This window comes from Arvicanthis niloticus, chromosome 1 (assembly GCF_011762505.2).
Source record: "Arvicanthis niloticus isolate mArvNil1 chromosome 1, mArvNil1.pat.X, whole genome shotgun sequence".
Classification (NCBI taxonomy): domain Eukaryota; kingdom Metazoa; phylum Chordata; class Mammalia; order Rodentia; family Muridae; genus Arvicanthis; species Arvicanthis niloticus.
This window is the reverse complement of record NC_047658.1, coordinates 33,035,995-33,058,134: the sequence shown is the minus strand read 5'-3', so window position 1 is coordinate 33,058,134 and position 22,140 is coordinate 33,035,995. Positions and strand designations below refer to the sequence as shown.

Here is a 22,140-nt window from a genome sequence, read left to right as displayed (position 1 = left end):
AAGCATCCCTGATGTGGAAGGGCAGGGCCCAGAGGTTGGCAAGAGCAGGAGTGTTGAGGGCGCCTGTGTGGTCTGACCATGCCAAAAGAAACAGCAAGCCCATCATCCATCCTGGTTTGCATGGGTCCCAGTGTAATGGCGGCATGTGCTCTCTGCTGTCTTCCCAGGGTCGCATACATTGTCCAGCATGGGCCATGGGTGACTTCCTTGAGGGGAAATGGCCCCACCACATAGGATGCGGTTTGACAGTGGCTGAATGAAGCTCCAGTGACCTGGTTTGGTCTTCCTGAAAGTCCTGAGAGCGCCAGAGGTCAAAGGTAAGGAACTCAGAAATGGCCCGAGGACTCAAGGTGCTCAGGTCTTGGTGGAGCTGGGAGGAGCTGCCATCCCTGCATCCTGTCCATTCGGGACATGCAGCAGGCTCAGGGCCTCCTGGTGCTCCCAGGTTTGGGGCTTAGGCCCATTCTTCCCTGGTAATGGATGGGCAATATCTTGCAATTCCTTGCTCTCCCCAAAGCCTGAGCACTCCAGACTACCCAGATCCTCTCTGTGCATGGCACTCCATCGTGCTTGGATCTATGATGATTCCCAGTCAAACATTCCTTGGAAAATCTGAACAAAATGAGTGAAAACTCACTACCGCTTCTGTCATCGGGACTGAGGTCCGGCACCTTGGGTCACCCAGGTCCTCTGGGCGTCAGACACAGGCTTGCCAAGCACTCTATTGGCCTTGCCTTCCTCAGGCTCTAGCCAGACTCTCTACAGATGGGCCTGTGCTTTGCCTACTCTGACAGAAACCATGGCCTAGAACAAAGCAGCCCCCTTTGCTCTAGTGGCATCTTCAGTGGCTGTTGAGGAATGGCTTGGCAGAGACTGAGTAGAAAGTCCTGCCAGCTCCAAGGTGTGGCCTGCAGCCCAAGTGCAGAGTAGACTGTGAGGCAGAAGTAGATGCATGCAAGTGTGTTCAGGCTACCCAGATGCTTGACATGAACAACCCTGCTGTGTTGCTCCACAGAGTGACTATGGAAAGCTGGCTGCAGGTCCAATGTGGCCAGATGCCTTAGCATGTCTCAGGGACTGTATGACAGTAATGTAATCAGGTGGTTACCAAGAAGACTCTGTGTCTCATGCAGCAAGCTGGATTCCTGGGCCAGTGGCTTGGAAAGAGAACAGAGTTTGATAGGGGAAGGGAAAGGCCAAAGTCTGAGATAGAGTTGGGGAAAAACAGACATAGAGAAGAGAGAGACAGAGAGAGAGAGAGAGAGAGAGAGAGAGAGAGAGAGAGAGAGAGAGAGAGAGAGAGGAGGGAGATAGTGGAAGAGAAGAGAAGGAGAGAGAAAGAGAGAGAAACAAAGGTAGAGACAGAGAGAAATTTAGAGAAGAAGAGAAAGAGACTGAGAGACAGAGATCCCGATACAGAGAGACAAAAACAAATCTGGTGGTGCTTATGGACAAAGTAAGCCTGCTACTCCTATGCTGGTTATCAGGACCTTCAGAGGAGGTCAAATTCTGTCTCATGCTAGGACCCTGTAGTATGGAAGCATGTAGCTTTGTAGCCCTGGTGGAAGATGCTCAAGTGGTGTGCAGAGATACTTAGAGACACAGGGTTTTGCTGGTGATGTTGGCCAGAGGCTTCCACCTCATTCTCCTTTGCATTAGCAAGAGGACCTGAGATTGTTCTTATGCGTTTTATTTTTGTTCTGCCATATTTGATTGAGAAGTACCCTCATTCTTTGGCAAGGTTGTGCTGGGCGCTGGTGGAGAAGGTTGATGTGTTGGAGCTCCTGGCATGTGCTGTGTCCCTCTAGAGCAGCTCAGATATCATCCTGAAGGCCAGGGAGTTAGGGGAGTGCCCAGGAAGCACTTGATAGCAAAGGGCATGTTTTGTCTCCAGGCAAGGCTTGAGAGGAAAAGCATCCCTGATGTGGAAGGGCAGGGCCCAGAGGTTGGCAAGAGCAGGAGTGTTGAGGGCGCCTGTGTGGTCTGACCATGCCAAAAGAAACAGCAAGCCCATCATCCATCCTGGTTTGCATGGGTCCCAGTGTAATGGCGGCATGTGCTCTCTGCTGTCTTCCCAGGGTCGCATACATTGTCCAGCATGGGCCATGGGTGACTTCCTTGAGGGGAAATGGCCCCACCACATAGGATGCGGTTTGACAGTGGCTGAATGAAGCTCCAGTGACCTGGTTTGGTCTTCCTGAAAGTCCTGAGAGCGCCAGAGGTCAAAGGTAAGGAACTCAGAAATGGCCCGAGGACTCAAGGTGCTCAGGTCTTGGTGGAGCTGGGAGGAGCTGCCATCCCTGCATCCTGTCCATTCGGGACATGCAGCAGGCTCAGGGCCTCCTGGTGCTCCCAGGTTTGGGGCTTAGGCCCATTCTTCCCTGGTAATGGATGGGCAATATCTTGCAATTCCTTGCTCTCCCCAAAGCCTGAGCACTCCAGACTACCCAGATCCTCTCTGTGCATGGCACTCCATCGTGCTTGGATCTATGATGATTCCCAGTCAAACATTCCTTGGAAAATCTGAACAAAATGAGTGAAAACTCACTACCGCTTCTGTCATCGGGACTGAGGTCCGGCACCTTGGGTCACCCAGGTCCTCTGGGCGTCAGACACAGGCTTGCCAAGCACTCTATTGGCCTTGCCTTCCTCAGGCTCTAGCCAGACTCTCTACAGATGGGCCTGTGCTTTGCCTACTCTGACAGAAACCATGGCCTAGAACAAAGCAGCCCCCTTTGCTCTAGTGGCATCTTCAGTGCTGTTGAGGAATGGCTTGGCAGAGACTGAGTAGAAAGTCCTGCCAGCTCCAAGGTGTGGCCTGCAGCCCAAGTGCAGAGTAGACTGTGAGGCAGAAGTAGATGCATGCAAGTGTGTTCAGGCTACCCAGATGCTTTGACATGAACAACCCTGCTGTGTTGCTCCACAGAGTGACTATGGAAAGCTGGCTGCAGGTCCAATGTGGCCAGATGCCTTAGCATGTCTCAGGGACTGTATGACAGTAATGTAATCAGGTGGTTACCAAGAAGACTCTGTGTCTCATGCAGCAAGCTGGATTCCTGGGCCAGTGGCTTGGAAAGAGAACAGAGTTTGATAGGGGAAGGGAAAGGCCAAAGTCTGAGATAGAGTTGGGGAAAAACAGACAATAGAGAAGAGAGAGACAGAGAGAGAGAGAGAGAGAGAGAGAGAGAGAGAGAGAGAGAGAGAGAGAGAGAGAGAGAGGAGGGAGATAGTGGAAGAGGGAGAAGGAGAGAGAAAGAGAGAGAAACAAAGGTAGAGACAGAGAGAAAGTTAGAGAAGAAGAAGAAAGAGACTGAGAGACAGAGATCCGATACAGAGAGACAAAACAAATCTGGTGGTGCTTATGGACAAAGTAAGCCTGCTACTCCTATGCTGGTTATCAGGAACCTTCAGAGGAGGTCAAATTCTGTCTCATGCTAGGACCCTGTAGTATGGAAGCATGTAGCTTTGTAGCCATGGTGGAAGATGCTCAAGTGGTGTGCAGAGATACTTAGAGACACAGGGTTTTGCTGGTGATGTTGGCCAGAGCTTCCACCTCATTCTCCTTTGCATTAGGCAAGAGGACCTGAGATTGTTCTTATCCGTTTTATTTTTGTTCTGCCATATTTGATTGAGAAGTACCCTCATTCTTTTGGCAAGGTTGTGCTGGGCGCTGGTGGAGAAGGTTGATGTGTTGGAGCTCCTGGCATGTGCTGTGTCCCTCTAGAGCAGCTCAGATATCATCCTGAAGGCCATGGAGTTAGGGGAGTGCCCAGGAAGCACTTGATAGCAAAGGGCATGTTTTGTCTCCAGGCAAGGCTTGAGAGGAAAAGCATCCCTGATGTGGAAGGGCAGGGCCCAGAGGTTGGCAAGAGCAGGAGTGTTGAGGGCGCCTGTGTGGTCTGACCATGCCAAAAGAAACAGCAAGCCCATCATCCATCTGGTTTGCATGGGTCCCAGTGTAATGGCGGCATGTGCTCTCTGCTGTCTTCCCAGGGTCGCATACATTGTCCAGCATGGGCCATGGGTGACTTCCTTGAGGGGAAATGGCCCCACCACATAGGATGCGGTTGACAGTGGCTGAATGAAGCTCCAGTGACCTGGTTTGGTCTTCCTGAAAGTCCTGAGAGCGCCAGAGGTCAAAGGTAAGGAACTCAGAAATGGCCCGAGGACTCAAGGTGCTCAGGTCTTGGTGGAGCTGGGAGGAGCTGCCATCCCTGCATCCTGTCCATTCGGGACATGCAGCAGGCTCAGGGCCTCCTGGTGCTCCCAGGTTTGGGGCTTAGGCCCATTCTTCCCTGGTAATGGATGGGCAATATCTTGCAATTCCTTGCTCTCCCCAAAGCCTGAGCACTCCAGACTACCCAGATCCTCTCTGTGCATGGCACTCCATCGTGCTTGGATCTATGATGATTCCCAGTCAAACATTCCTTGGAAAATCTGAACAAAATGAGTGAAAACTCACTACCGCTTCTGTCATCGGGACTGAGGTCCGGCACCTTGGGTCACCCAGGTCCTCTGGGCGTCAGACACAGGCTTGCCAAGCACTCTATTGGCCTTGCCTTCCTCAGGCTCTAGCCAGACTCTCTACAGATGGGCCTGTGCTTTGCCTACTCTGACAGAAACCATGGCCTAGAACAAAGCAGCCCCCTTTGCTCTAGTGGCATCTTCAGTGGCTGTTGAGGAATGGCTTGGCAGAGACTGAGTAGAAAGTCCTGCCAGCTCCAAGGTGTGGCCTGCAGCCCAAGTGCAGAGTAGACTGTGAGGCAGAAGTAGATGCATGCAAGTGTGTTCAGGCTACCCAGATGCTTTGACATGAACAACCCTGCTGTGTTGCTCCACAGAGTGACTATGGAAAGCTGGCTGCAGGTCCAATGTGGCCAGATGCCTTAGCATGTCTCAGGGACTGTATGACAGTAATGTAATCAGGTGGTTACCAAGAAGACTCTGTGTCTCCTGCAGCAAGCTGGATTCCTGGGCCAGTGGCTTGGAAAGAGAACAGAGTTTGATAGGGGAAGGGAAAGGCCAAAGTCTGAGATAGAGTTGGGGAAAAACAGACATAGAGAAGAGAGAGACAGAGAGAGAGAGAGAGAGAGAGAGAGAGGGGAGGGAGATAGTGGAAGAGGGAGAAGGAGAGAGAAAGAGAGAGAAACAAAGGTAGAGACAGAGAGAAATTTAGAGAAGAAGAAGAAAGAGACTGAGAGACAGAGATCCCGATACAGAGAGACAAAACAAATCTGGTGGTGCTTATGGACAAAGTAAGCCTGCTACTCCTATGCTGGTTATCAGAACCTTCAGAGGAGGTCAAATTCTGTCTCATGCTAGGACCCTGTAGTATGGAAGCATGTAGCTTTGTAGCCATGGATGGAAGATGCTCAAGTGGTGTGCAGAGATACTTAGAGACACAGGGTTTTGCTGGTGATGTTGGCCAGAGGTTCCACCTCATTCTCCTTTGCATTAGGCAAGAGGACCTGAGATTGTTCTTATCCGTTTTATTTTTGTTTCTGCCATATTTGATTGAGAAGTACCCTCATTCTTTTGGCAAGGTTGTGCTGGGCGCTGGTGGAGAAGGTTGATGTGTTGGAGCTCCTGGCATGTGCTGTGTCCCTCTAGAGCAGCTCAGATATCATCCTGAAGGCCATGGAGTTAGGGGAGTGCCCAGGAAGCACTTGATAGCAAAGGGCATGTTTTGTCTCCAGGCAAGGCTTGAGAGGAAAAGCATCCCTGATGTGGAAGGGCAGGGCCCAGAGGTTGGCAAGAGCAGGAGTGTTGAGGGCGCCTGTGTGGTCTGACCATGCCAAAAGAAACAGCAAGCCCATCATCCATCCTGGTTTGCATGGGTCCCAGTGTAATGGCGGCATGTGCTCTCTGCTGTCTTCCCAGGGTCGCATACATTGTCCAGCATGGGCCATGGGTGACTTCCTTGAGGGGAAATGGCCCCACCACATAGGATGCGGTTTGACAGTGGCTGAATGAAGCTCCAGTGACCTGGTTTGGTCTTCCTGAAAGTCCTGAGAGCGCCAGAGGTCAAAGGTAAGGAACTCAGAAATGGCCCGAGGACTCAAGGTGCTCAGGTCTTGGTGGAGCTGGGAGGAGCTGCCATCCCTGCATCCTGTCCATTCGGGACATGCAGCAGGCTCAGGGCCTCCTGGTGCTCCCAGGTTTGGGGCTTAGGCCCATTCTTCCCTGGTAATGGATGGGCAATATCTTGCAATTCCTTGCTCTCCCCAAAGCCTGAGCACTCCAGACTACCCAGATCCTCTCTGTGCATGGCACTCCATCGTGCTTGGATCTATGATGATTCCCAGTCAAACATTCCTTGGAAAATCTGAACAAAATGAGTGAAAACTCACTACCGCTTCTGTCATCGGGACTGAGGTCCGGCACCTTGGGTCACCCAGGTCCTCTGGGCGTCAGACACAGGCTTGCCAAGCACTCTATTGGCCTTGCCTTCCTCAGGCTCTAGCCAGACTCTCTACAGATGGGCCTGTGCTTTGCCTACTCTGACAGAAAACCATGGCCTAGAACAAAGCAAGCCCCCTTTGCTCTAGTGGCATCTTCAGTGGCTGTTGAGGAATGGCTTGGCAGAGACTGAGTAGAAAGTCCTGCCAGCTCCAAGGTGTGGCCTGCAGCCCAAGTGCAGAGTAGACTGTGAGGCAGAAGTAGATGCATGCAAGTGTGTTCAGGCTACCCAGATGCTTTGACATGAACAACCTGCTGTGTTGCTCCACAGAGTGACTATGGAAAGCTGGCTGCAGGTCCAATGTGGCCAGATGCCTTAGCATGTCTCAGGGACTGTATGACAGTAATGTAATCAGGTGGTTACCAAGAAGACTCTGTGTCTCCTGCAGCAAGCTGGATTCCTGGGCCAGTGGCTGGAAAGAGAACAGAGTTGATAGGGGAAGGGAAAGGCCAAAGTCTGAGATAGAGTTGGGGAAAAAACAGACATAGAGAAGGAGAGAGACAGAGAGAGAGAGAGAGAGAGAGAGAGAGAGAGAGAGACGAGAGATGAGAGAGAGAGAGAGAGAGAGAGGAGGGAGATAGTGGAAGAGGGAGAAGGAGAGAGAAAGAGAGAGAAACAAAGGTAGAGACAGAGAGAAAGTTAGAGAAGAAGAAGAAAGAGACCTGAGAGACAGAGATCCCGATACAGAGAGACAAAACAAATCTGGTGGTGCTTATGGACAAAGTAAGCCTGCTACTCCTATGCTGGTTATCAGAACCTTCAGAGGAGGTCAAATTCTGTCTCATGCTAGGACCCTGTAGTATGGAAGCATGTAGCTTTGTAGCCATGGTGGAAGATGCTCAAGTGGTGTGCAGAGATACTTAGAGACACAGGGTTTTGCTGGTGATGTTGGCCAGAGGTTCCACCTCATTCTCCTTTGCATTAGGCAAGAGGACCTGAGATTGTTCTTATGCGTTTTATTTTTGTTCTGCCATATTTGATTGAGAAGTACCCTCATTCTTTTGGCAAGGTTGTGCTGGGCGCTGGTGGAGAAGGTTGATGTGTTGGAGCTCCTGGCATGTGCTGTGTCCCTCTAGAGCAGCTCAGATATCATCCTGAAGGCATGGAGTTAGGGGAGTGCCCAGGAAGCACTTGATAGCAAAGGGCATGTTTTGTCTCCAGGCAAGGCTTGAGAGGAAAAGCATCCCTGATGTGGAAGGGCAGGGCCCAGAGGTTGGCAAGAGCAGGAGTGTTGAGGGCGCCTGTGTGGTCTGACCATGCCAAAAGAAACAGCAAGCCCATCATCCATCCTGGTTTTGCATGGGTCCCAGTGTAATGGCGGCATGTGCTCTCTGCTGTCTTCCCAGGGTCGCATACATTGTCCAGCATGGGCCATGGGTGACTTCCTTGAGGGGAAATGGCCCCACCACATAGGATGCGGTTTGACAGTGGCTGAATGAAGCTCCAGTGACCTGGTTTGGTCTTCCTGAAAGTCCTGAGAGCGCCAGAGGTCAAAGGTAAGGAACTCAGAAATGGCCCGAGGACTCAAGGTGCTCAGGTCTTGGTGGAGCTGGGAGGAGCTGCCATCCCTGCATCCTGTCCATTCGGGACATGCAGCAGGCTCAGGGCCTCCTGGTGCTCCCAGGTTTGGGGCTTAGGCCCATTCTTCCCTGGTAATGGATGGGCAATATCTTGCAATTCCTTGCTCTCCCCAAAGCCTGAGCACTCCAGACTACCCAGATCCTCTCTGTGCATGGCACTCCATCGTGCTTGGATCTATGATGATTCCCAGTCAAACATTCCTTGGAAAATCTGAACAAAATGAGTGAAAACTCACTACCGCTTCTGTCATCGGGACTGAGGTCCGGCACCTTGGGTCACCCAGGTCCTCTGGGCGTCAGACACAGGCTTGCCAAGCACTCTATTGGCCTTGCCTTCCTCAGGCTCTAGCCAGACTCTCTACAGATGGGCCCTGTGCTTTGCCTACTCTGACAGAAACCATGGCCTAGAACAAAGCAGCCCCTTTGCTCTAGTGGCATCTTCAGTGGCTTGTTGAGGAATGGCTTGGCAGAGACTGAGTAGAAAGTCCTGCCAGCTCCAAGGTGTGGCCTGCAGCCCAAGTGCAGAGTAGACTGTGAGGCAGAAGTAGATGCATGCAAGTGTGTTCAGGCTACCCAGATGCTTTGACATGAACAACCCTGCTGTGTTGCTCCACAGAGTGACTATGGAAAGCTGGCTGCAGGTCCAATGTGGCCAGATGCCTTAGCATGTCTCAGGGACTGTATGACAGTAATGTAATCAGGTGGTTACCAAGAAGACTCTGTGTCTCCTGCAGCAAGCTGGATTCCTGGGCCAGTGGCTTGGAAAGAGAACAGAGTTTGATAGGGGAAGGGAAAGGCCAAAGTCTGAGATAGAGTTGGGGAAAAACAGACATAGAGAAGAGAGAGACAGAGAGAGAGAGAGAGAGAGAGAGAGAGAGAGAGAGAGAGAGAGAGAGAGAGAGAGGAGGGAGATAGTGGAAGAGGGAGAAGGAGAGAGAAAGAGAGAGAAACAAAGGTAGAGACAGAGAGAAAGTTAGAGAAGAAGAAGAAAGAGACTGAGAGACAGAGATCCCGATACAGAGAGACAAAACAAATCTGGTGGTGCTTATGGACAAAGTAAGCCTGCTACTCCTATGCTGGTTATCAGAACCTTCAGAGGAGGTCAAATTCTGTCTCATGCTAGGACCCTGTAGTATGGAAGCATGTAGCTTTGTAGCCATGGTGGAAGATGCTCAAGTGGTGTGCAGAGATACTTAGAGACACAGGGTTTTGCTGGTGATGTTGGCCAGAGCTTCCACCTCATTCTCCTTTGCATTAGGCAAGAGGACCTGAGATTGTTCTTATCCGTTTTAATTTTGTTCTGCCATATTTGATTGAGAAGTACCCTCATTCTTTTGGCAAGGTTGTGCTGGGCGCTGGTGGAGAAGGTTGATGTGTTGGAGCTCCTGGCATGTGCTGTGTCCCTCTAGAGCAGCTCAGATATCATCCTGAAGGCCATGGAGTTAGGGGAGTGCCCAGGAAGCACTTGATAGCAAAGGGCATGTTTTGTCTCCAGGCAAGGCTTGAGAGGAAAAGCATCCCTGATGTGGAAGGGCAGGGCCCAGAGGTTGGCAAGAGCAGGAGTGTTGAGGGCGCCTGTGTGGTCTGACCATGCCAAAAGAAAACAGCAAGCCCATCATCCATCCTGGTTTGCATGGGTCCCAGTGTAATGGCGGCATGTGCTCTCTGCTGTCTTCCCAGGGTCGCATACATTGTCCAGCATGGGCCATGGGTGACTTCCTTGAGGGGAAATGGCCCCACCACATAGGATGCGGTTTGACAGTGGCTGAATGAAGCTCCAGTGACCTGGTTTGGTCTTCCTGAAGTCCTGAGAGCGCCAGAGGTCAAAGGTAAGGAACTCAGAAATGGCCCGAGGACTCAAGGTGCTCAGGTCTTGGTGGAGCTGGGAGGAGCTGCCATCCCTGCATCCTATCCATTCGGGACATGCAGCAGGCTCAGGGCCTCCTGGTGCTCCCAGGTTTGGGGCTTAGGCCCATTCTTCCCTGGTAATGGATGGGCAATATCTTGCAATTCCTTGCTCTCCCCAAAGCCTGAGCACTCCAGACTACCCAGATCCTCTCTGTGCATGGCACTCCATCGTGCTTGGATCTATGATGATTCCCAGTCAAACATTCCTTGGAAAATCTGAACAAAATGAGTGAAAACTCACTACCGCTTCTGTCATCGGGACTGAGGTCCGGCACCTTGGGTCACCCAGGTCCTCTGGGCGTCAGACACAGGCTTGCCAAGCACTCTATTGGCCTTGCCTTCCTCAGGCTCTAGCCAGACTCTCTACAGATGGGCCTGTGCTTTGCCTACTCTGACAGAAACCATGGCCTAGAACAAAGCAAGCCCCTTTGCTCTAGTGGCATCTTCAGTGGCTGTTGAGGAATGGCTTGGCAGAGACTGAGTAGAAAGTCCTGCCAGCTCCAAGGTGTGGCCTGCAGCCCAAGTGCAGAGTAGACTGTGAGGCAGAAGTAGATGCATGCAAGTGTGTTCAGGCTACCCAGATGCTTTGACATGAACAACCCCTGCTGTGTTGCTCCACAGAGTGACTATGGAAAGCTGGCTGCAGGTCCAATGTGGCCAGATGCCTTAGCATGTCTCAGGGACTGTATGACAGTAATGTAATCAGGTGGTTACCAAGAAGACTCTGTGTCTCATGCAGCAAGCTGGATTCCTGGGCCAGTGGCTTGGAAGAGAACAGAGTTTGATAGGGGAAGGGAAAGGCCAAAGTCTGAGATAGAGTTGGGGAAAAACAGACATAGAGAAGAGAGAGACAGAGAGAGAGAGAGAGAGAGAGAGAGAGAGAGAGAGAGAGAGAGAGAGAGAGAGAGAGGAGGGAGATAGTGGAAGAGGGAGAAGGAGAGAGAAAGAGAGAGAAACAAAGGTAGAGACAGAGAGAAAGTTAGAGAAGAAGAAGAAAGAGACTGAGAGACAGAGATCCCGATACAGAGAGACAAAACAAATCTGGTGGTGCTTATGGACAAAGTAAGCCTGCTACTCCTATGCTGGTTATCAGAACCTTCAGAGGAGGTCAAATTCTGTCTCATGCTAGGACCCTGTAGTATGGAAGCATGTAGCTTTGTAGCCATGGTGGAAGATGCTCAAGTGGTGTGCAGAGATACTTAGAGGGCACAGGGTTTTGCTGGTGATGTTGGCCAGAGCTTCCACCTCATTCTCCTTTGCATTAGGCAAGAGGACCTGAGATTGTTCTTATGCGTTTTATTTTTGTTCTGCCATATTTGATTGAGAAGTACCCTCATTCTTTTGGCAAGGTTGTGCTGGGCGCTGGTGGAGAAGGGGTGATGTGTTGGAGCTCCTGGCATGTGCTGTGTCCCTCTAGAGCAGCTCAGATATCATCCTGAAGGCCATGGAGTTAGGGGAGTGCCCAGGAAGCACTTGATAGCAAAGGGCATGTTTTGTCTCCAGGCAAGGCTTGAGAGGAAAAGCATCCTGATGTGGAAGGGCAGGGCCCAGAGGTTGGCAAGAGCAGGAGTGTTGAGGGCGCCTGTGTGGTCTGACCATGCCAAAAGAAACAGCAAGCCCATCATCCATCCTGGTTTGCATGGGTCCCAGTGTAATGGCGGCATGTGCTCTCTGCTGTCTTCCCAGGGTCGCATACATTGTCCAGCATGGGCCATGGGTGACTTCCTTGAGGGGAAATGGCCCCACCACATAGGATGCGGTTTTGACAGTGGCTGAATGAAGCTCCAGTGACCTGTTTGGTCTTCCTGAAAGTCCTGAGAGCGCAGAGGTCAAAGGTAAGGAACTCAGAAATGGCCCGAGGACTCAAGGTGCTCAGGTCTTGGTGGAGCTGGGAGGAGCTGCCATCCCTGCATCCTATCCATTCGGGACATGCAGCAGGCTCAGGGCCTCCTGGTGCTCCCAGGTTTGGGCTTAGGCCCATTCTTCCCTGGTAATGAATGGGCAATATCTTGCAATTCCTTGCTCTCCCCAAAGCCTGAGCACTCCAGACTACCCAGATCCTCTCTGTGCATGGCACTCCATCGTGCTTGGATCTATGATGATTCCCAGTCAAACATTCCTTGGAAAATCTGAACAAAATGATGTGAAAACTCACTACCGCTTCTGTCATCGGGACTGAGGTCCGGCACCTTGGGTCACCCAGGTCCTCTGGGCGTCAGACACAGGCTTGCCAAGCACTCTATTGGCCTTGCCTTCCTCAGGCTCTAGCCAGACTCTCTACAGATGGGCCTGTGCTTTGCCTACTCTGACAGAAACCATGGCCTAGAACAAAGCAGCCCCCTTTGCTCTAGTGGCATCTTCAGTGGCTTGTTGAGGAATGGCTTGGCAGAGACTGAGTAGAAAGTCCTGCCAGCTCCAAGGTGTGGCCTGCAGCCCAAGTGCAGAGTAGGACTGTGAGGCAGAAGTAGATGCATGCAAGTGTGTTCAGGCTACCCAGATGCTTTGACATGAACAACCCTGCTGTGTTGCTCCACAGAGTGACTATGGAAAGCTGGCTGCAGGTCCAATGTGGCCAGATGCCTTAGCATGTCTCAGGGACTGTATGACAGTAATGTAATCAGGTGGTTACCAAGAAGACTCTGTGTCTCATGCAGCAAGCTGGATTCCTGGGCCAGTGGCTTGGAAAGAGAACAGAGTTTGATAGGGGAAGGGAAAGGCCAAAGTCTGAGATAGAGTTGGGGAAAAACAGACATAGAGAAGAGAGAGACAGAGAGAGAGAGAGATGAGAGAGAGACGGAGAGAGAGAGATGAGAGAGAGAGAGAGAGAGAGGAGGGAGATAGTGGAAGAGGGAGAAGGAGAGAGAAAGAAGAGAGAAACAAAGGTAAGAGACAGAGAGAAAGTTAGAGAAGAAGAAGGAAAGAGACTGAGAGACAGAGATCCCGATACAGAGAGACAAAACAAATCTGGTGGTGCTTATGGAAAAAGTAAGCCTGCTACTCCTATGCTGGTTATCAGAACCTTCAGAGGAGGTCAAATTCTGTCTCATGCTAGGACCCTGTAGTATGGAAGCATGTAGCTTTGTAGCCATGATGGAAGATGCTCAAGTGGTGTGCAGAGATACTTAGAGACACAGGGTTTTGCTGGTGATGTTGGCCAGAGGTTCCACCTCATTCTCCTTTGCATTAGGCAAGAGGACCTGAGATTGTTCTTATCCGTTTTATTTTTGTTCTGCCATATTGATTGAGAAGTACCCTCATTCTTTTGGCAAGGTTGTGCTGGGCGCTGGTGGAGAAGGTTGATGTGTTGGAGCTCCTGGCATGTGCTGTGTCCCTCTAGAGCAGCTCAGATATCATCCTGAAGGCCATGGAGTTAGGGGAGTGCCCAGGAAGCACTTGATAGCAAAGGGCATGTTTTGTCTCCAGGCAAGGCTTGAGAGGAAAAGCATCCCTGATGTGGAAGGGCAGGGCCAGGAGGTTGGCAAGAGCAGGAGTGTTGAGGGCGCCTGTGTGGTCTGACCATGCCAAAAGAAACAGCAAGCCCATCATCCATCCTGGTTTGCATGGGTCCCAGTGTAATGGCGGCATGTGCTCTCTGCTGTCTTCCCAGGGTCGCATACATTGTCCAGCATGGGCCATGGGTGACTTCCTTGAGGGGAAATGGCCCCCACCACATAGGATGCGGTTTGACAGTGGCTGAATGAAGCTCCAGTGACCTGGTTTGGTCTTCCTGAAAGTCCTGAGAGCGCCAGAGGTCAAAGGTAAGGAACTCAGAAAATGGCCCGAGGACTCAAGGTGCTCAGGTCTTGGTGGAGCTGGGAGGAGCTGCCATCCCTGCATCCTGATCCATTCGGGACATGCAGCAGGCTCAGGGCCTCCTGGTGCTCCCAGGTTTGGGGCTTAGGCCCATTCTTCCCTGGTAATGGATGGGCAATATCTTGCAATTCCTTGCTCTCCCCAAAGCCTGAGCACTCCAGACTACCCAGATCCTCTCTGTGCATGGCACTCCATCGTGCTTGGATCTATGATGATTCCCAGTCAAACATTCCTTGGAAAATCTGAACAAAATGAGTGAAAACTCACTACCGCTTCTGTCATCGGGACTGAGGTCCGGCACCTTGGGTCACCCAGGTCCTCTGGGCGTCAGACACAGGCTTGCCAAGCACTCTATTGGCCTTGCCTTCCTCAGGCTCTAGCCAGACTCTCTACAGATGGGCCTGTGCTTTGCCTACTCTGACAGAAACCATGGCCTAGAACAAAGCAGCCCCCTTTGCTCTAGTGGCATCTTCAGTGGTTGTTGAGGAATGGCTTGGCAGAGACTGAGTAGAAAGTCCTGCCAGCTCCAAGGTGTGGCCTGCAGCCCAAGTGCAGAGTAGACTGTGAGGCAGAAGTAGATGCATGCAAGTGTGTTCAGGCTACCCAGATGCTTTGACATGAACAACCCTGCTGTGTTGCTCCACAGAGTGACTATGGAAAGCTGGCTGCAGGTCCAATGTGGCCAGATGCCTTAGCATGTCTCAGGGACTGTATGACAGTAATGTAATCAGGTGGTTACCAAGAAGACTCTGTGTCTCATGCAGCAAGCTGGATTCCTGGGCCAGTGGCTTGGAAAGAGAACAGAGTTTGATAGGGGAAGGGAAAGGCCAAAGTCTGAGATAGAGTTGGGGAAAAACAGACATAGAGAAGAGAGAGACAGAGAGAGAGAGAGAGAGAGAGAGAGAGAGAGAGAGAGAGAGAGAGAGAGAGAGAGAGAGAGAGGAAGAGGGAGAAGGAGAGAGAAAGAGAGAGAAACAAAGGTAGAGACAGAGAGAAAGTTAGAGAAGAAGAAGAAAGAGACTGAGAGACAGAGATCCCGATACAGAGAGACAAAACAAATCTGGTGGTGCTTATGGACAAAGTAAGCCTGCTACTCCTATGCTGGTTATCAGAACCTTCAGAGGAGGTCAAATTCTGTCTCATGCTAGGACCCTGTAGTATGGAAGCATGTAGCTTTGTAGCCATGGTGGAAGATGCTCAAGTGGTGTGCAGAGATACTTAGAGACACAGGGTTTTGCTGGTGATGTTGGCCAGAGCTTCCACCTCATTCTCCTTTGCATTAGGCAAGAGGACCTGAGATTGTTCTTATCCGTTTTATTTTTGTTCTGCCATATTTGATTGAGAAGTACCCTCATTCTTTTGGCAAGGTTGTGCTGGGCGCTGGTGGAGAAGGTTGATGTGTTGGAGCTCCTGGCATGTGCTGTGTCCCTCTAGAGCAGCTCAGATATCATCCTGAAGGCCATGGAGTTAGGGGAGTGCCCAGGAAGCACTTGATAGCAAAGGGCATGTTTTGTCTCCAGGCAAGGCTTGAGAGGAAAAGCATCCCTGATGTGGAAGGGCAGGGCCCAGAGGTTGGCAAGAGCAGGAGTGTTGAGGGCGCCTGTGTGGTCTGACCATGCCAAAAGAAACAGCAAGCCCATCATCCATCCTGGTTTGCATGGGTCCCAGTGTAATGGCGGCATGTGCTCTCTGCTGTCTTCCCAGGGTCGCATACATTGTCCAGCATGGGCCATGGGTGACTTCCTTGAGGGGAAATGGCCCCACCACATAGGATGCGGTTTGACAGTGGCTGAATGAAGCTCCAGTGACCTGGTTTGGTCTTCCTGAAAGTCCTGAGAGCGCCAGAGGTCAAAGGTAAGGAACTCAGAAATGGCCCGAGGACTCAAGGTGCTCAGGTCTTGGTGGAGCTGGGAGGAGCTGCCATCCCTGCATCCTGTCCATTCGGGACATGCAGCAGGCTCAGGGCCTCCTGGTGCTCCCAGGTTTGGGGCTTAGGCCCATTCTTCCCTGGTAATGGATGGGCAATATCTTGCCATTCCTTGCTCTCCCCAAAGCCTGAGCACTCCAGACTACCCAGATCCTCTCTGTGCATGGCACTCCATCGTGCTTGGATCTATGATGATTCCCAGTCAAACATTCCTTGGAAAATCTGAACAAAATGAGTGAAAACTCACTACCGCTTCTGTCATCGGGACTGAGGTCCGGCACCTTGGGTCACCCAGGTCCTCTGGGCGTCAGACACAGGCTTGCCAAGCACTCTATTGGCCTTGCCTTCCTCAGGCTCTAGCCAGACTCTCTACAGATGGGCCTGTGCTTTGCCTACTCTGACAGAAACCATGGCCTAGAACAAAGCAGCCCCCTTTGCTCTAGTGGCATCTTCAGTGGTTGTTGAGGAATGGCTTGGCAGAGACTGAGTAGAAAGTCCTGCCAGCTCCAAGGTGTGGCCTGCAGCCCAAGTGCAGAGTAGACTGTGAGGCACAAGTAGGATGAGCAGTGGCACCAAAGCCACTGGGTTGTACACTGGAATGCATGCAAGTGTGTTCAGGCTACCCAGATGCTTTGACATGAACAACCCTGCTGTGTTGCTCCACAGAGTGACTATGGAAAGCTGGCTGCAGGTCCAATGTGGCCAGATGCCTTAGCATGTCTCAGGGACTGTATGACAGTAATGTAATCAGGTGGTTACCAAGAAGACTCTGTGTCTCATGCAGCAAGCTGGATTCCTGGGCCAGTGGCTTGGAAAGAGAACAGAGTTTGATAGGGGAAGGGAAAGGCCAAAGTCTGAGATAGAGTTGGGGAAAAACAGACATAGAGAAGAGAGAGAGAGAGAGATAGAGAGAGAAAGAGAGAGAGAGAGAGACAGAGAGAGAGAGAGAGAGAGAGAGAGAGAGAGGAGGGAGATAGTGGAAGAGGGAGAAGGAGAGAGAAAGAGAGAGAAACAAAGGTAGAGACAGAGAGAAAGTTAGAGAAGAAGAAAGAGACTGAGAGACAGAGATCCCGATACAGAGAGACAAAACAAATCTGGTGGTGCTTATGGACAAAGTAAGCCTGCTACTCCTATGCTGGTTATCAGAACCTTAAGAGGAGGTCAAATTCTGTCTCATGCTAGGACCCTGTAGTATGGAAGCATGTAGCTTTGTAGCCATGGTGGAAGATGCTCAAGTGGTGTGCAGAGATACTTAGAGACACAGGGTTTTGCTGGTGATGTTGGCCAGAGCTTCCACCTCATTCTCCTTTGCATTAGGCAAGAGGACCTGAGATTGTTCTTATCAGTTTTATTTTTGTTCTGCCATATTTGATTGAGAAGTACCCTCATTCTTTTGGCAAGGTTGTGCTGGGCGCTGGTGGAGAAGGTTGATGTGTTGGAGCTCCTGGCATGTGCTGTGTCCCTCTAGAGCAGCTCAGATATCATCCTGAAGGCCATGGAGTTAGGGGAGTGCCCAGGAAGCACTTGATAGCAAAGGGCATGTTTTGTCTCCAGGCAAGGCTTGAGAGGAAAAGCATCCCTGATGTGGAAGGGCAGGGCCCAGAGGTTGGCAAGAGCAGGAGTGTTGAGGGCGCCTGTGTGGTCTGACCATGCCAAAAGAAACAGCAAGCCCATCATCCATCCTGGTTTGCATGGGTCCCAGTGTAATGGCGGCATGTGCTCTCTGCTGTCTTCCCAGGGTCGCATACATTGTCCAGCATGGGCCATGGGTGACTTCCTTGAGGGGAAATGGCCCCACCACATAGGATGCGGTTTGACAGTGGCTGAATGAAGCTCCAGTGACCTGGTTTGGTCTTCCTGAAAGTCCTGAGAGCGCCAGAGGTCAAAGGTAAGGAACTCAGAAATGGCCCGAGGACTCAAGGTGCTCAGGTCTTGGTGGAGCTGGGAGGAGCTGCCATCCCTGCATCCTGTCCATTCGGGACATGCAGCAGGCTCAGGGCCTCCTGGTGCTCCCAGGTTTGGGGCTTAGGCCCATTCTTCCCTGGTAATGGATGGGCAATATCTTGCAATTCCTTGCTCTCCCCAAAGCCTGAGCACTCCAGACTACCCAGATCCTCTCTGTGCATGGCACTCCATCGTGCTTGGATCTATGATGATTCCCAGTCAAACATTCCTTGGAAAATCTGAACAAAATGAGTGAAAACTCACTACCGCTTCTGTCATCGGGACTGAGGTCCGGCACCTTGGGTCACCCAGGTCCTCTGGGCGTCAGACACAGGCTTGCCAAGCACTCTATTGGCCTTGCCTTCCTCAGGCTCTAGCCAGACTCTCTACAGATGGGCCTGTGCTTTGCCTACTCTGACAGAAACCATGGCCTAGAACAAAGCAGCCCCCTTTGCTCTAGTGGCATCTTCAGTGGTTGTTGAGGAATTGCTTGGCAGAGACTGAGTAGAAAGTCCTGCCAGCTCCAAGGTGTGGCCTGCAGCCCAAGTGCAGAGTAGACTGTGAGGCACAAGTAGGATGAGCAGTGGCACCAAAGCCACTGGGATGCTTTGACATGAACAACCCTGCTGTGTTGCTCCACAGAGTGACTATGGAAAGCTGGCTGCAGGTCCAATGTGGCCAGATGCCTTAGCATGTCTCAGGGACTGTATGACAGTAATGTAATAAGGTGGTTACCAAGAAGACTCTGTGTCTCATGCAGCAAGCTGGATTCCTGGGCCATTGGCTTGGAAAGAGAACAGAGTTTGATAGAGGAAGGGAAAGACCAAAGTCTGAGATAGAGTTGAGGAAAAACAGACATAGAGAAGAGAGAGACAGACAGAGAGAGAAAGAGAGAAAGAGAGAGAGAGAGAGAGAGAGAGAGAGAGAGAGAGAGAGAGAGGAAGAGGGAGAAGGAGAGAGAAAGAGACAGAAACAAAGGTAGAGACAGAGAGAAAGTTAGAGAAGAAGAAAGAGACCGAGAGACAGAGATCGCGATACAGAGAGACAAAACAAATCTGGTGGTGCTTATGGACAAAGTAAGCCTGCTACTCCTATGCTGGTTATCAGAACCTTAAGAGGAGGTCAAATTCTGTCTCATGCTAGGACCCTGTAGTATGGAAGCATGTAGCTTTGTAGCCATGGTGGAAGATGCACAAGTGGTGTGCAGAGATACTTAGAGACACAGGGTTTTGCTGGTGATGTTGACCAGAGCTTCCACCTCATTCTCCTTTGCATTAGGCAAGAGGACCTGAGATTGTTCTTATCAGTTTTATTTTTGTTCTGCCATATTTGATTGAGAAGTACCCTCATTCTTTTGGCAAGGTTGTGCTGGGCGCTGGTGGAGAAGGTTGATGTGTTGGAGCTCCTGGCATGTGCTGTGTCCCTCTAGAGCAGCTCAGATATCATCCTGAAGGCCATGGAGTTAGGGGAGTGCCCAGGAAGCACTTGAGAGCAAAGGGCATGTTTTGTCTCCAGGCAAGGCTTGAGAGGAAAAGCATCCCTGATGTGGAAGGGCAGGGCCCAGAGGTTGGCAAGAGCAGGAGTGTTGAGGGCGCCTGTGTGGTCTGACCATGCCAAAAGAAACAGCAAGCCCATCATCCATCCTGGTTTGCATGGGTCCCAGCGTAATGGCGGCATGTGCTCTCTGCTGTCTTCCCAGGGTCGCATACATTGTCCAGCATGGGCCATGGGTGACTTCCTTGAGGGGAAATGGCCCCACCACATAGGATGCGGTTTGACAGTGGCTGAATGAAGCTCCAGTGACCTGGTTTGGTCTTCCTGAAAGTCCTGAGAGCGCCAGAGATCAAAGGTAAGGAACTCAGAAATGGCCCGAGGACTCAAGGTGCTCAGGTCTTGGTGGAGCTGGGAGGAGCTGCCATCCCTGCATCCTGTCCATTCGGGACATGCAGCAGGCTCAGGGCCTCCTGGTGCTCCCAGGTTTGGGGCTTAGGCCCATTCTTCCCTGGTAATGGATGGGCAATATCTTGCAATTCCTTCCTCTCCCCAAAGCCTGAGCACTCCAGACTACCCAGATCCTCTCTGTGCATGGCACTCCATTGTGCTTGGATCTATGATGATTCCCAGTCAAACATTCCTTGGAAAATCTGAACAAAATGAGTGAAAACTCACTACCGCTTCTGTCATCGGGACTGAGGTCCGGCACCTTGGGTCACCCAGGTCCTCTGGGCGTCAGACACAGGCTTGCCAAGCACTCTATTGGCCTTGCCTTCCTCAGGCTCTAGCCAGACTCTCTACAGATGGGCCTGTGCTTTGCCTACTCTGACAGAAACCATGGCCTAGAACAAAGCAGCCCCCTTTGCTCTAGTGGCATCTTCAGTGGTTGTTGAGGAATTGCTTGGCAGAGACTGAGTAGAAAGTCCTGCCAGCTCCAAGGTGTGGCCTGCAGCCCAAGTGCAGAGTAGACTGTGAGGCACAAGTAGGATGAGCAGTGGCACCAAAGCCACTGGGTTGTACACTGGAATGCATGCAAGTGTGTTCAGGCTACCCAGATGCTTTGACATGAACAACCCTGCTGTGTTGCTCCACAGAGTGACTATGGAAAGCTGGCTGCAGGTCCAATGTGGCCAGATGCCTTAGCATGTCTCAGGGACTGTATGACAGTAATGTAATCAGGTGGTTACCAAGAAGACTCTGTGTCTCATGCAGCAAGCTGGATTCCTGGGCCATTGGCTTGGAAAGAGAACAGAGCTTGATAGAGGAAGGGAAAGGCCAAAGTCTGAGATAGAGTTGAGGAAAAACAGACATAGAGAAGAGAGAGAGAGAGAGAGAGAGAGAGAGAGAGAGAGAGAGAGAGAGAGAGAGAGAGGGAGAGAGAGAGAGAGAGAGGAGGAGGAGATAGTGGAAGAGGGAGAAGGAGAGAGAAAGAGACAGAAACAAAGGTAGAGACAGAGAGAAAGTTAGAGAAGAAGAAAGAGACCGAGAGACAGAGATCGCGATACAGAGAGACAAAACAAATCTGGTGGTGCTTATGGACAAAGTAAGCCTGCTACTCCTATGCTGGTTATCAGAACCTTAAGAGGAGGTCAAATTCTGTCTCATGCTAGGACCCTGTAGTATGGAAGCATGTAGCTTTGTAGCCATGGTGGAAGATGCACAAGTGGTGTGCAGAGATACTTAGAGACACAGGGTTTTGCTGGTGATGTTGGCCAGAGCTTCCACTCATTCTCCTTTGCATTAGGCAAGAGGACCTGAGATTGTTCTTATCAGTTTTATTTTTGTTCTGCCATATTTGATTGAGAAGTACCCTCATTCTTTTGGCAAGGTTCTGCTGGGCGCTGGTGGAGAAGGTTGATGTGTTGGAGCTCCTCGTATGTGCTGTGTCCCTCTAGAGCAGCTCAGATATCATCCTGAAGGCCATGGAGTTAGGGGAGTGCCCAGGAAGCACTTGAGAGCAAAGGGCATGTTTTGTCTCCAGGCAAGGCTTGAGAGGAAAAGCATCCCTGATGTGGAAGGGCAGGGCCCAGAGGTTGGCAAGAGCAGGAGTGTTGAGGGCGCCTGTGTGGTCTGACCATGCCAAAAGAAACAGCAAGCCCATCATCCATCCTGGTTTGCATGGGTCCCAGCGTAATGGCGGCATGTGCTCTCTGCTGTCTTCCCAGGGTCGCATACATTGTCCAGCATGGGCCATGGGTGACTTCCTTGAGGGGAAATGGCCCCACCACATAGGATGCGGTTTGACAGTGGCTGAATGAAGCTCCAGTGACCTGGTTTGGTCTTCCTGAAAGTCCTGAGAGCGCCAGAGATCAAAGGTAAGGAACTCAGAAATGGCCCGAGGACTCAAGGTGCTCAGGTCTTGGTGGAGCTGGGAGGAGCTGCCATCCCTGCATCCTGTCCATTCGGGACATGCAGCAGGCTCAGGGCCTCCTGGTGCTCCCAGGTTTGGGGCTTAGGCCCATTCTTCCCTGGTAATGGATGGGCAATATCTTGCAATTCCTTGCTCTCCCCAAAGCCTGAGCACTCCAGACTACCCAGATCCTCTCTGTGCATGGCACTCCATCGTGCTTGGATCTATGATGATTCCCAGTCAAACATTCCTTGGAAAATCTGAACAAAATGAGTGAAAACTCACTACCGCTTCTGTCATCGGGACTGAGGTCTGGCACCTTGGGTCACCCAGGTCCTCTGGGCGTCAGACACAGGCTTGCCAAGCACTCTATTGGCCTTGCCTTCCTCAGGCTCTAGCCAGACTCTCTACAGATGGGCCTGTGCTTTGCCTACTCTGACAGAAACCATGGCCTAGAACAAAGCAGCCCCCTTTGCTCTAGTGGCATCTTCAGTGGTTGTTGAGGAATTGCTTGGCAGAGACTGAGTAGAAAGTCCTGCCAGCTCCAAGGTGTGGCCTGCAGCCCAAGTGCAGAGTAGACTGTGAGGCACAAGTAGGATGAGCAGTGGCACCAAAGCCACTGGGTTGTACACTGGAATGCATGCAAGTGTGTTCAGGCTACCCA

The 22,140-nt window shown here is 51.4% G+C and overlaps 12 non-coding genes across 12 annotated transcripts; all 12 read left to right on the top strand.

The window, feature by feature from the left end:
• Nucleotides 1-572: 572 nt before the first annotated feature.
• LOC117700881 (small nucleolar RNA SNORD116) lies at nt 573-666 on the top strand. Its single transcript, XR_004605584.1, has one exon. It is a non-coding gene; the product is annotated as a small nucleolar RNA SNORD116 (small nucleolar RNA).
• Nucleotides 667-2,483: 1,817 nt separating this feature from the next.
• LOC117700874 (small nucleolar RNA SNORD116) lies at nt 2,484-2,577 on the top strand. The gene has a single exon (XR_004605583.1). It is a non-coding gene; the product is annotated as a small nucleolar RNA SNORD116 (small nucleolar RNA).
• A 1,820-nt stretch (nt 2,578-4,397) lies between these two features.
• Nucleotides 4,398-4,491, top strand: LOC117700872 (small nucleolar RNA SNORD116). The gene has a single exon (XR_004605582.1). It is a non-coding gene; the product is annotated as a small nucleolar RNA SNORD116 (small nucleolar RNA).
• Nucleotides 4,492-6,285: 1,794 nt separating this feature from the next.
• Nucleotides 6,286-6,379, top strand: LOC117700865 (small nucleolar RNA SNORD116). The gene has a single exon (XR_004605580.1). It is a non-coding gene; the product is annotated as a small nucleolar RNA SNORD116 (small nucleolar RNA).
• A 1,832-nt stretch (nt 6,380-8,211) lies between these two features.
• LOC117700858 (small nucleolar RNA SNORD116) lies at nt 8,212-8,305 on the top strand. Its single transcript, XR_004605579.1, has one exon. It is a non-coding gene; the product is annotated as a small nucleolar RNA SNORD116 (small nucleolar RNA).
• Nucleotides 8,306-10,124: 1,819 nt separating this feature from the next.
• LOC117700850 (small nucleolar RNA SNORD116) lies at nt 10,125-10,218 on the top strand. The gene has a single exon (XR_004605578.1). It is a non-coding gene; the product is annotated as a small nucleolar RNA SNORD116 (small nucleolar RNA).
• Nucleotides 10,219-12,037: 1,819 nt separating this feature from the next.
• LOC117701197 (small nucleolar RNA SNORD116) lies at nt 12,038-12,132 on the top strand. Its single transcript, XR_004605651.1, has one exon. It is a non-coding gene; the product is annotated as a small nucleolar RNA SNORD116 (small nucleolar RNA).
• Nucleotides 12,133-13,963: 1,831 nt separating this feature from the next.
• On the top strand, nt 13,964-14,057 carry LOC117700842 (small nucleolar RNA SNORD116). Its single transcript, XR_004605577.1, has one exon. It is a non-coding gene; the product is annotated as a small nucleolar RNA SNORD116 (small nucleolar RNA).
• A 1,813-nt stretch (nt 14,058-15,870) lies between these two features.
• On the top strand, nt 15,871-15,964 carry LOC117700828 (small nucleolar RNA SNORD116). The gene has a single exon (XR_004605576.1). It is a non-coding gene; the product is annotated as a small nucleolar RNA SNORD116 (small nucleolar RNA).
• Nucleotides 15,965-17,831: 1,867 nt separating this feature from the next.
• LOC117700820 (small nucleolar RNA SNORD116) lies at nt 17,832-17,925 on the top strand. Its single transcript, XR_004605574.1, has one exon. It is a non-coding gene; the product is annotated as a small nucleolar RNA SNORD116 (small nucleolar RNA).
• A 1,811-nt stretch (nt 17,926-19,736) lies between these two features.
• Nucleotides 19,737-19,830, top strand: LOC117700812 (small nucleolar RNA SNORD116). Its single transcript, XR_004605573.1, has one exon. It is a non-coding gene; the product is annotated as a small nucleolar RNA SNORD116 (small nucleolar RNA).
• Nucleotides 19,831-21,696: 1,866 nt separating this feature from the next.
• LOC117701147 (small nucleolar RNA SNORD116) lies at nt 21,697-21,790 on the top strand. The gene has a single exon (XR_004605641.1). It is a non-coding gene; the product is annotated as a small nucleolar RNA SNORD116 (small nucleolar RNA).
• Nucleotides 21,791-22,140: the final 350 nt, after the last annotated feature.